This window comes from Meriones unguiculatus, chromosome 1, assembly GCF_030254825.1.
Source record: "Meriones unguiculatus strain TT.TT164.6M chromosome 1, Bangor_MerUng_6.1, whole genome shotgun sequence".
Lineage (NCBI taxonomy): Eukaryota > Metazoa > Chordata > Mammalia > Rodentia > Muridae > Meriones > Meriones unguiculatus.
Window position 1 is genome coordinate 52,973,346 of NC_083349.1, and position 12,935 is coordinate 52,986,280.

Genomic DNA, 12,935 nt, shown 5'->3' on the forward strand with positions numbered 1-12,935 from the left:
CTTGGAGGCATTTTGGAAGGACAAGTACTGTATAATTATGATATTTATTGACTTAAAATTATCTAAAATGTATAATAATGTTGATATTGCCATATATTAAACAGCAGTAGGTGTTATGTCAAGAGTTTTTTCGTTATCTTATGCCATTATCCTATTACACAGACCATATTAATTACCTCTTATTGTATGACTGTTAGCTTTCTAAACACTCCTCCCCCCCCATTCATGTAAGTTTTTCAGCTCTATGGTAAGGATAACATTACTGTCCCAATTTTGCAGAAAAGGATCTGAGGCTTGGAGAAGAGTGTTGGAGTGTGAGAAAAAGTTCATACAGGGACAGAATTGGTTTTCTCAGTTTTGGAAGCTAAAAGTCCAAAATCAAGGACTCACTGGCTTCTGACTTGGCATCTTTTTATGCTTTTTTGCTTCAGGTACCGTATTTTCTGCCAGGATAGTTCTCTGAGGCCTCTTTCCCTTCTTATAGGTACACCAATACAATCCAATTACTGTTTGTATTGAAACAGGGTCTTACCATACAACCATGGCTGGCCTGGAACGAGTTATGTATTTCAGACTGCCCTCAAACTCACAGGATGCTCCTAGCTTTGCCTCCTCGGATGCTGGGATGGAAGGCACGAGCCACAATTCTCAGTTACACTTTCCTTTCAAACAGTCTTTCTCTTTTTCTGTTTCAGCTCTCCAGGAGGCTTCCACTTGCTTGCCGGTTCTCCCTAGTTAAAGGCAGAAACAAGTGGAACTGCCTTTGACCTGCGTAGACGCGCCCCGCCCTGCACCGCCTGCCATCTGGCTTATGCACCTCTCACGTGGTCAGAACCCCCTGGGAAGCTTGTGCGCATGCGCCTCCCAGGGTCTCACTCTGTGGGCTTCGGAATTTGTGTTTTAGTTAAGTGCCCTCCATTCCCAGTCATCGTATTTGGTATCTCAGGGGTCTGTTCATTGGTCCAGGCCCGCCTGGTCTAGGTGAATGTGAAGGTGAAGAAAAGCAAAGCTATGCGCTCTCTCCAGGTTGTCCTCAACTCAGTCTTTGGAATTCTCACTTCTCCGCCCCAGGCCCAGAACTCACAACGAGTGGCTGCTACTCTGTCTGGTTCCGGGGTTCCCCCTCCCACTCGTCTGGTCTATGGACAGACGCAAGCCCTCCTCAGCCCTACGCAACAGTGACGCACGCTGATTGTTTTCCTGCTCTTGCTCTGCTGCTATGAATTGGCTCACACCAATCACGAGTGCACAGTGGAGAAGGAGCCCCCTAGAAGTTGGTGGGGGTACTCTTGACTGTGGAAGTTGGGTGATGTGTCATTACTTTACTTTATTTATTGTTATTATTATTATTGGTTTTTCAAGACAGTGTCTCTCTGCGTAACCCTGGCTGTGCCGAAACTCACTACATAGACCAGGCTGGCCTTGAACTCAGAGATTCCCCCTGCCTCTGCCTCCCGAGTGCTAGGATTAATAAGTGAGCGCCGTCACACCGGACTTAGTGACCTTACCTTCTTAACTTCACTTAGTAAACGGCTGTGCAGTTTAAGTCTCTCTGGACCTCCACCTTATGACCTGTGAAATGGTTGGGAAAGGTTGCTGAATGTAGACCAAAGAGTGGGTGAATGGGCAGAATGATGCAAAAGCCGATCTCACCTTACAGGTGTGTGCTGTAATGAGAAACAATAGAATCAGTTGCAATAATGACACAAACGATAAGATCTGAGTCCTTTTTATGTGGAGAGAAATCCCCCAGAAGTGTGCATGCGGAGGAGGGACAGATGGGGAAGACAGTCTTTATTGGAAACTTTTAAAAGTGTTGAAACTACCGTGGTCCAGTGAAAGCTGAGCGCCTGCCACGGAGGATGAAAGCCTTTAGATTTTCGTATTGGTCCTTCCTCAAGCAGGTTGCTTGCTAAAAGTGTGCCTCTTTGGAAGAGGGACTCCAGAGCAGTGGTTCCCAGCCTTCCTAACGCTGCGACCCTTTAATACAGTTCTTCATGCTGTGGTGACCCCCCCCCCCCAACCGTAGAACTAAAACTGTAATTTGGCTGCTGTTAGGAATCGTAATGTGTTTTCCGATGGTGACCTGTGGCGACTCACAGGTTGAGGACCGTTGTTCTAGACTGCATTTAGGGCAAACCCACACCTCACTTGAATTAGCAAGGACCACTGTAGGGGCCAGCTAGTTCATATACGCTCACGGTCTAGGGGAAAACTGGTTACGGGGAGCTGGTGGTGGTCTCACACCGGTCGGCAGAGCGTCGGCAGCTGGCGCTGGCTGCTTCAGAGAAGGCTCAGCTCTCACCTTAGGGCGGCTGGGCACGGGGGCGTCTCAAACCTAGCACAGTGCCTTCTTGGCTCTCTGAGACCCAGAATCCACGCTTCCTGGCTGCGACTGCCGGCGGCGCCCTCTAGAGGCCCGTCCGCTAGTCTTGCTGCACCAGCGACAAGCCGCGCACAAAGCTGCACGCTCTATTTTGTGGGTGCAATATGGGCTTGGCAATCCTAAATTTTAACTGTGTCACGAGAGTTGAAGCAGGCCTTTCCTGAGCCGGTGGTGTGCAAGGGAAATGCCTTGTAGATAGAGCTCACAATAGGGATATCCTCTCTGGACTACCCTGGCTGGGGCAGAGACACTTAGGAAAGGGCAGAGCCTTGAGGTATTTTACGGGAGAGATTAGCACTTATTGTCGAGGCGCTAATCGCCGAGTGAACTAATCCAAGGCCAAACTACAAGGTGTGAACAAAAAGATTAGAGAATTGCAGTGTGAATATTCAAAACCGGGGCTGGGGAAACTGGATACACAACAGGAGAGAGAGAGAGAAAAAAAAAAAAACGAACAGAGGTGAACTGCTAGTTTCCCTGAAGGAATTATCACTACAACTTGTTAAATACTGGCACAGCGCTTAAACACAATAAATATTAGATACGGTCACCTCTTTTGTTTATTAAAGTTCCTTGTTTGGGATATTAAGAGAACCACAGAGAAAACAAAGCGTTTTGTTTGTTTTGTTTTGTTGGATTTTTTTTTTAAAGTAGAGGAGAGCTTGGTTCATTTATTTTTATCTTTAATTTATGTATTTATTTTAAAAAACTGAGGAACAATTTGCTTGCAGGAAGGAATTGATCACTCTTGAGCCGGTGGTTTCCAGAACTTTTGCAATCAAAGACTGGGGTTGCTCAGATTGTTGTTTTCTTTTTGGAACAAGCCAGAGCACGGGATAGCCAAGGACCCAGGACTTGAAAGTGAAATTAGAGCACAGAGGAGACGGGTTGATGCCCAATGCTGAGTGAGGTGGTTTTCTAGAAAGCTGGTGTCTGCAGAGAACACAGTAAGAGGGTAGAGAAGAAGGCAGACACCCAGAGGAGGCTTCTCAGAGCCAGGGAACCTCTGAGAATAAGGTGTTAATTTTAAAAAAGTCCAACAAAAAGGACAGAACAAGTCCAAATCAGAGGTCTTAAAAAAGAAGTGAATCTGTATTCAGCACAGTTAACATGGGGGGAAGAAAGTCATTTGAATTGGCTAGAGCAGGCGACAGCTCAGTGCTTGTCTGTCTTGGTGTCGAATTGAGGAAGAGGACAGCAGGAACATTTGCTGGCCTTCTCTAGGGTTATTGAAGGGCAGGGAGGGGTAATTATTGACCACTGTAGGGGCATCTCTGGCCAAGACTGTGAGCAGCACCGATCTTAATTAATTAATCAGCACTAATCTTCTCATAAACCGGAATATTTAGAAAGCAGTTTGATAACAGATCCGTTGAGTAAAAGTTTCCTCTAGAGCCTATGACCTTCCTAGATTAGGTTTACAATGCCAAGCATGAACTCCCTGAGCAAAGTTGGCCTCAAATCCACTCCCAAGGGGTTGATCATCCCCATGTCCTTCAGACCACTGTTTTACCAGTGGACACCTCCTGCCTGGAAGGTCCGTATTGTAGCATCCACTGAGGGTTTTTTTCTCCTCAGCAGCCTGCAGAGTGAGCAGTGCTATGGAAGCTAGCCAGCAGGAGGAAGTCAGAGGCCATTTTGACCCCTTTGCCTTTACTCTCCTCCTTAGATGTGGCTACTGCCGTCACTGTAGTGTTCCCAGATCTGATTGTCTGCTTTTATGTGTATGTGATTAGGGATATCTAGAAAGGTAATTCTTGATATTTCAAAACCAGTAAAGGAAGGGCTCTGTGGGAGAGAGTTTGCCTTGTGGACTTAGGGTCCTGGGTTTCATTCTCATCACTGCAGAGAAACACAACAACAACAAATCAATGACATGTGTTTCTGCCAACCTGCCTATCAATCTGCCAATCTGCCAATTTATGAACTTGTGGACAGATTTTTTTAAAAAAACTGTTCTCAGACTATTTAATAATTTCCCCACCGATGAAGATTTAGTTGCTGATGCTGTATTTTTTTTTAAATTATTTTTTATTTTTAGACAAGGTTTCTCGGTGTAGCTTTGGCTGTCCTGGAACTGACTCTGTAGAACAGGTTGTCCTCGAGCTCAGAGATCAACCTGCCTCTGCCTGGGATTAGAGGCGGGTGCCACCACTGCTAGACCCGATGTGTCAGATTTAGTACCATTACTGTGAGAAAGCAATAATGATGAAAATTATATTATTTTGGGAAGGAACCACATACCTACCAAAGCTTGGAAAATCAAACAAGTTGTTCTGTCATATGACTGAGGGCCAGTGCTGCACCAATCTGACTTCCTCTGATCTACACCGAATCTCCAGGGGCTCTCAAATTTGTAAGTTATTACAAATATTCTTTGCTAGGGGACATGTTGGCTTTTCATGGGCTCAAAGCTGGAGGGGAAGCTGACTAGAACAGCTTTCTGTGGCTCAACAGAGAGGTGAGAGAAGGAGCAGAGCCGACACGGGGTGGGGATGTAGCTCACGTGGCAGAGTGCTGGCTGCTTGCCTAGCAGGCTTGAAGCCCTGGGTTCAGTCCCCCGAGCTGCATAAACTGGGCAGGGTGGCCCATGCTGATAATCTCAGCGTTTGGGACATAGAAACAGGAGAATCACAAGTTCAATGTCCACCCACAGTGAGTTTGAAGCCAGCCTGGGCTACATGAGAATGAGATGAGAAAGGGAGAGAGAAAGGGAGAGGGAGAGAGAAGAATAAAAACAATAACAATAATAATTATTATATTTATAATTATTACATTATTTATATGGGATTGTATAGATATAAATTGTATCAAAATAATATATGTATATTATACAATTGTTTTAGATGATTATTATATAACTGTATAGTAATAATATTAGTTATTATTATTATGGCTGTACTCCATGCTGCAGAATTGCTCAGCACTTCAGTCCTCCTCAGGGGAAAGCTATCTGATAGTTCGTATCCACTGTATATGTAGTCCACTCTGGATCAATGTACTGAAGTTATATTATTTCAACTTGGAAAAAGGTTATTCTTATCCATGGTTCAGAGACTAGATCTTAGCCTAGGACTGCCTGCTGCTTTCTGTTTCTGGAAACCTATGTATTATAGTAGAAGTATATGGTAAAACAAAACAAAAATAAAAACAACTACCGAAGTCATGAACTAGGAAGCAAAGAGGAAGATGCCAGAGTCCCATAATGCCTTTGTGGGTATTGTTAGGAAATATGGAAAATGTGAGGTTACATGCAGGTCCACAAATCACACCACGAGATCGGTTCCACGCGGGAGGTTTATTAAGGGAAGGGGGTTACAGAGAGGGAGAGAGAGAGAGACAGAGACAGAGACAGAGACAAGAGAGAGGGAGAGAGCCAGAGAGAGAAAGAGGAAGAGGAGAGAGAGAAAGGGAAGGGCCCCAGTTCTCTTATAGGGTGACCCAGGGACATGCGCAGGTAGCTTTAGGTGTCTTCATAACTGCCTGATAACTGGTCTACCAGGTCCCTTGAAGCTGGCCATAGAAGTGCCTGCTTACTGATCCCAACAGGTATGCCCCTGTTGCCGAAAGACCTTGCCTCTTAAAAAGCCGCAGCAGCCCCAGTAGCATTACTCTGGTGCTCTAATTTCATTGGTGTTTCTGTGATAAAAACACTCTCACCAAACCCAACTTGGGTGGGAAAGTATTTATTTGGGCTTATAGTTTCAGGTCACTGTCCACCGTAGAAAGATGTCAAGATGGGGACTAGAAACGCTTGCTATTTCACATAGCAAAACCCATGATCAGGGAATTCACTCACAGCCAAGGAAGCACAGCAGGAACCATGTAGGAGCGCTGCTTGGTGGTCCACTAGCTTCCTTGTACAGTCTAGGACCACCTACCTAGGGAATGGCGCTGCCTACAGTGGGCTGGACATTCTGTATTAACTGACAATCAAGACCCCCTCACAGGCATTCTCAACAGACCAGTCTTATCTGGGCAGTCCTTCAATTGAGACTCTTTTCTCAGGTAACACGAGGTTATATCAAGTTGACATTAAAGCTAGCTAAAATACCTGGGGATCAAACTTTTAAGGCATGGACCTTTGGGGGGATCCGGCTCATATTCAGGCTACTGCATCCAGCAATGACAGAAACCAACGGTCCTCTAATACTTGTAAGGAATATCTGCACTTAAAAAAATTATATATATATGAAGTTGATGATTCTCTATTCTCTCTGTCCATGCATTTAAAAATCGTTTAATACATTCATTACCTGGGCCATTGAGACATCTCAGTGAGTAAAAGTGCTTGTTGTACAAGTTCGAAGACCTGAGTTCAATTCCCACATTCCTATGGTAGAGGAATGAAACTGACTTTTGACTTCCACATGCACACCCTGGCACCTACATGTGTGTACACACACACACACACACACACACACACACACACACGTGCAGTAAAAAATAAAATTAAAAAGGAATTCGATGGATATGTACTGTAGACCTTACATGGGGTTAGGCTCTGGGCATGCCAAGATGAATTTAAGCGCCCGGAGGTGTGAGGATTATTCTAGAAGGTTTTACAGAGCTCTTCTTTTCAGGCATTGTGCAGGCGTGACAGCCGTCATTGGGATGATAATGAGAGAAAGCCTCGTAAAAAAGGAGGCGATTTAGGCTCTACTTAGTATGGTATTTAAAGATAGCCCTGGGTCCTGAAAAGGTGCTTGGAAAGGAAATGTACACCTTCCCCCAAATCTTATCCCTAAGGTTTTAAAATTAAACAATTAGTATTTATTTATTTTACTTTTTGAGATAAGCTCTCATTCTGTCACCCAAGGCAGCTTCAAACTCATGACTCCTCCGCCTCGGCCTCCTGAGTGCTGGGATTACAGGTGTGTGCCACCATGCCTGGCATTGGCCCTAGAATTTATTTATTTTTCTTCTCTGCTGCTCTGTCCTGTGTGACCAACCTAGGCCACAGGGATTTTTCTCCTATCACAGCACAAGCACCTTTCCTTTCAGCCCGGAAACAAGCCCGGCTCTTCGGAGGCAGGTGGCCCAGAGTGTGGAGCCCTGTGCCTCCTGGAGTGAAACACTGCATCTGATTGGTGTGCCAGGGCCCAAGGCGAGCGGAGTGTGTGACTGACAACTTCTCCACTGTGACATTTGGTGAAGCTGCGTGCAGGGCATACCTCATGACAAAGCGGGCGGTGTGGCTTCACATCACCCTGAGACGCTCTGAACTAGATCTCCCCTCCTTCCTCCCCCACGTCGACTGGACAAGGCCAGCACCTACCCAGAAAGCATTTTAAATTAGTGAGTCATTAGGCTGTGTTAAGAGGGCTAATCTTGAGTAAAGCTGCCCGCGACAACAAAACAGAAAGGCTTCCATGACCGCAACTCATTTCAAGGAAAAGAGCAAACATTTTAGCCAGGGCAGTGCCCTAATTCGGCAAATTTTCTTTATGTCTAAATGCAGGGGTTTTGGCATTGAAGAGCAATTCAGAAGTCATAACCAAGACGATCATTGTGCAGGGCCCTTAAAGTCCCCTATAAATTTCTGCTGGTGACCTGAGGGCCACTGCTTGACCCCACAGCCAAATATTTGTATTAGGTGTTCCTGTGTTTAACACACTAATTAAAAAGATGGCATTCTTTGACTCCCTCTCAAATCATTTGCCTTCTGATCTCTTTCTGGAAAAGGCTGCTGGATAAATGGATCTAAGAGTGTGCTTTCTAAAGACAGACTTTACTGTGTTGCAATAAATCCAGGGGCTGGGGACATTAATGCACCTGAAGGGCTCTTAATGTGTCCATGGCGGGGATCATCCTGCAGGCCCTGTTGCAGAGGACTTTACCTCGAGGGTTATAAATCCTTTGCTAAATGACTGTAATGGGAAAAGCTTCACCAAAGGAAACACGGACTTCAAACATAGTTAAATGCGTTGGCCAGAATGGAGGCTTCGGGGCACGTGGGGAGGCCATGACACTTTGGGGAATAAACTCACAGCAGTCATCTCTGGTGAGGTCAACTGACTGGCACTGAGACGTAAACTGGGGAGAAGGCGATGCCAGTGGGAGCTTCCCTCCAGCCCCTAAAACAATGCATTTCTCTTCCTCCTTTCCGCTTATAATCTAGGGAGCAGCAGGGACTACAAAGATGGAAAGCTCCTATCCAAAACGAATCCTGACAGCTGGTGAGGAAGTCCAGTTCATGAAGGACTTGTGTAGCACACGCAAAACTGGGTGCTTGTGCCCTAGTACCATGTGAACTGGCCATGGTGGCATAAGCCTGTCATCCGAGTACATGGAGTGTATCGAGGGTCAGGAGTTCAAAGCCATCCTTGGCTGTGCAGTAGGACAGCCTGGACTAAGCAAGACCCTGTCTTAACCAACTGCAGTCTGAAGACTCCGGCACGGTAACACCAAGAAATGAAAATAAAAACAAATGCTTCCAGGGCTAAGCCCATTCCTACCAGGATCTTTGGTAGTGATGATAAGGGTCAGGGAGGTGAGTGGGCTCAGAATCTGCATTTTAATTTTTAAAATATTATCTATAATTTAAAAAAGCATTTAGTATTATTTATTGAACTTTAAAAACACTATGATGTTTTAAAATAGTGACAGTAAGATTAGTACCTGGTAACACGAATATGTTGTGAAAACAGATATGTTTTCCAGAATAACAAAGAACTTGGGAGAACAGTGGTGTCGTGTATATGTTTTTGTGCAAGTCCCTTTAGCATCTGTGCTAACAGACCGAAGGGGCCCCCTCTTGTCGGCTCTGTGCTGAACCTGCTGTGATGGGTCGTTTTGGCTGAAGTCTGCTCCCAGACAAATATGAAGTTAGGAAAAAGAATGTTGCTCTAATGGCGTTTTTTTTTAGACCATTGTGATTTGTGGGAGGAGGTGTTTTCAAAACCGAGTAAGTAGCAGCTTCAGGCAGGGTAATGGCCTCCTGGAATTGGAAACCATATCGTTGGAATTTACATACTGCCCCAATAAAATGAAGCCACCTTCCCGGAACCTACATTTTTAAGACTGGCTACTTATTGCTGCTCTTACACAGAGCAGAGTTGCTTAAGCTTTTTTCCCAGTGTCCAATGGACGGGATGGGTAATTCCTCAGCATTGAGGCCACCATGGACTTGGTGGGGGCAGGTGCTCATCTCAGTTCTCATTTTTGTAGATCTTTTTACAGACTACCTTTTCCGTTTTCTTCCATACCTCAGCTCTGTTTCAAATACCTTTTCTCCTTGGCTTTCACAATTTGATGCCATTCGTGTCTAACCACAGCCCCTCACATACTTGTCTCTGTTGCTTCGAATTCTTTCCCCTGACCTTAACTGTGGATATTCCAGGGCTTTGGACCTTGGACTTATTTCTTTATTTTTCTGCCTGGTTTTACCTGAAACATTGTCACAGTACCAACCTTCACCTTCATGCTGATAACCCCAGAATCCATATCTCTAGCCCTGACCTCTCCCCTAAGTTCCTGCCTCTTATCTCTGTCTGTCACCATTGGAGATTTCTGCCTGGGTTCCCACCACCACACACCCGGAGCTGCCTTCCCAGACTCCTGCCTCTGAAGAAGGGGTGTGTGTGTGTGTGTGTGTGTGTGTGTGTGTGTGTGTGTAATCACCACCACACACCCAGAGCTGGCTTCCCAGACCCCTGCCTATGAGGAAGGTGAGTGTGTGTGTGTGTGTGTGTGTGTGTGTATGTGTGTGTGTGATCACCACCACACACCCGGAGCTGGCTTCCCAGACTCCTGCCTCTGAAGAAGGGGTGTGTGTGGGTGTGGGTGTGTGTGTGTGTGATCACCACCACACACCCAGAGCTGCCTTCCCAGACCCCCGCCTAGGAGGAAGGTGAGTGTGCATCTGTACTTGTGCGTGTACGTGTGTACACGTGCATACACACGTGAGCCTGGTTCTTCCCCTGAAAAGAGCAATGAGGGTGGTGGTTACCACACTGTAACTATGTACTCTGTGTCAGGCACTTGACAGTACTGTCTCAGTCCTCACAACAACCTTGCAGGAAGGGAACTACTTGTGTTTGTACTGGACAGGAAACTGAAGCAGGAAGAAATTCAACAGTTTGCCCTATATGACCCAGCTACTAAGTGGACAGACCCTGACCACCTATCCTGAAGCTCGTGTGCTTCCCATTATATCCACAACTACCAAAATACTTTAATTCACAGTTAAATTTCCTGAAAGACGGGGGAGGGGCAGCAGTTATCTCTCCGAGTCTCTGGCGCTGTGATCTATCTATCTTTATAGACGAGGTTTGCTAAATATTAGATGGTGGATGAATGCAGGAGCCTCGGATTCAGGCAGACCTGAGCTCCCTCCTCCTGCCATTTTCAATGAAGTGAGAGAAGAATTGACCATCTGGGTCTCCTGTGCAGAGTGAAGACACAACACTGATTGTCAAGAATCAACCCTATGGCTGGAGAGATTGCCCAGCTGTTAAAGGCTCACAACCGAAAATTAGAATCAGCCCCAGCAGTCAAGTATGGCGCTGTATCCAGGTAACTGCAGCACTCAGAAAGTAGAGGTGGGAGGATCAGGGGTTCCTTGGCTACATGGGGTCCACTTTCAAAAACAAAAACAAAGGCAAAATCCCAGCCTAACTATTTGGAAGGAGGAAAGGACCATCGGGAACAGGGAGGGAGAGGACGTGGGGGCTGACTGTTAAAATACTTTGTATGAAATGGCATGATTCTGTAGAACTAATACATGATAGTAAAAAAAAAATAAATAAATCTACCCCAAATACCCATCCATTGATACATGGGATATGAGGCATCTGTATGATGGCACATTATTTGATAAGAGAATGAATTCTGCTACAGGATACAATATGTGTGAACCTCGATAAAATGCCCAACAAAAGAAGCTAGACACAATGAGCCGTCTTTTATTCTATTTCATATCAAGGTTTCAGAATAGGAATAATCAGTAAAGTCAGAAGTGGATCAGTGGCTAGTTAGAGGAGGGACGATTAATTAGGGGTGAGGGTGATGAGCAGAGTAGAAAGTCATATGGGCCATTGGCTACACAACTCCATATCTCCTGAAGTCCACTGAGACGTACCGCAACTTGGGTGAGTATACACAGTATACGAACTACATCTCAACAAAAGGGTTAAGAAGCACATTGACTCTCAAAGGTCCCACTCAACATTGGTGCTTGGCCGGTTCTTATGGATGACTTTTCCTCTCTCACCTGGTTTGCTCCAGTGATAACTGGACATTCGTTCCTTCTTAGGATGTCCTGGCTGGGATGCGGCCGTCATCCTCTGCTTGCCATTGTTAAGCATTTAGTGGGCTTACTGTCTTCTTTTGAATTCTTTGGGGATTTGAGGGCTTTCTGCCTGCTGCTCCTTACGGTTTGGCCTCTGTGCCTGGACTGCCCAGAGTATGCCTCTCTTCAAGGGGGGGGGGGTCAAATGACCTTTCCTCTCCTCCTACCCCACAGACACTTGGAAGGTGGTAAGCCCGATGAGAGCACCACTGGGCATTATGGGTGAAGCAGGAGGCTGAACCAGACTTAGCCCATGGCCTGGGGCTCTTTGTGGTTGGGGGACATAGCACAGAGATAAAAACCCAAAAAGGAGGCATGAGGCGAGTCAGCTAAGTGTTCTGGTGTACAGCTCTCACTTGGGTGCTGACAGAACTTATAGAAGTGGGAGATCATTGGTTGGAGGGGGGTCTTCCAGAGAGGTGAGGTGAGGTGTGGACTTGGAGGAGAATTTCCTGCCAGGAAGTGAGGCAGCAGACAGCAGGAAGTTTCAGAGGCCAGCCTTGGTGCATGCCAGGGCGGGTGATTCTGGGCCCAGAACATCGGAGCTGAGAGGAGTGAGGTGAGCAGAGGCTTCAGGGCCACAGTTTTGTGTTTTGTATTGAGCAGCACATGCTTTAAACAGAAACAACTCAACGCTGAGTGTGGGCATCACACTTCTCTCAGGTGAAACTGCCTAATTTCAGATCTATCTTGAACACGAGGCCTCTCTTCCTGTACTTTCTGCCACAAAGCTCCTTCTTGATTTGATTGAACTGTGAGGCTGTATAAGTGATGTTTGTCATGTTTCCTTGAGTCCTTCCTTGAGTCTATGAAGGTCCAGGAGGAAGGAATACTTTCTCCCATCTGTCACTCAGAGAAGAAGCTGGACAGCAGCTTCCCCTAGCAGAGACCAAAGTCACAATGCAACGGGACACTGACCCCGTGGATCAAACACACCGGTTGAATTTCTCTTTTGATGATAGCATTTTAAAACATGGACCTATAAGTTGGAATGTAGTCCTTGCCAAGCATACAGGAGGATCTTGATTTGATCTTCAGCACCAGAAGACAAAACAAACAAACAAATAAAAAGGTCAGACCTGAGTCCCCTAGCAAATCCCAGCGGCGCTCCCAACGTAGATACATATCCACAGAATTTGTCTGTGTCCTGACATTTTCAACATGTCTTCCTGGGAAAGCATAAGCCCCTTTGCAGGTCATTGAAAGAGCAGTAGAAATGTACATGACGTATTCAAGTAGACTTGCATAGTTTTAACT

General features: G+C 45.9%; 1 long non-coding RNA gene across 1 annotated transcript in view; it reads left to right on the top strand.

Annotated features, from left to right (window-relative positions):
* LOC132647984 (uncharacterized) overlaps window positions 1-10,882 on the top strand; it is a 30,699-nt gene extending 19,817 nt beyond the window's left edge. The window contains exon 4 of the long non-coding RNA XR_009586324.1: window positions 10,781-10,882. This is a non-coding gene — a long non-coding RNA (uncharacterized LOC132647984). The remainder of the gene's footprint in view (window positions 1-10,780) is intronic.
* The last annotated feature ends 2,053 nt before the right edge of the window (window positions 10,883-12,935 follow it).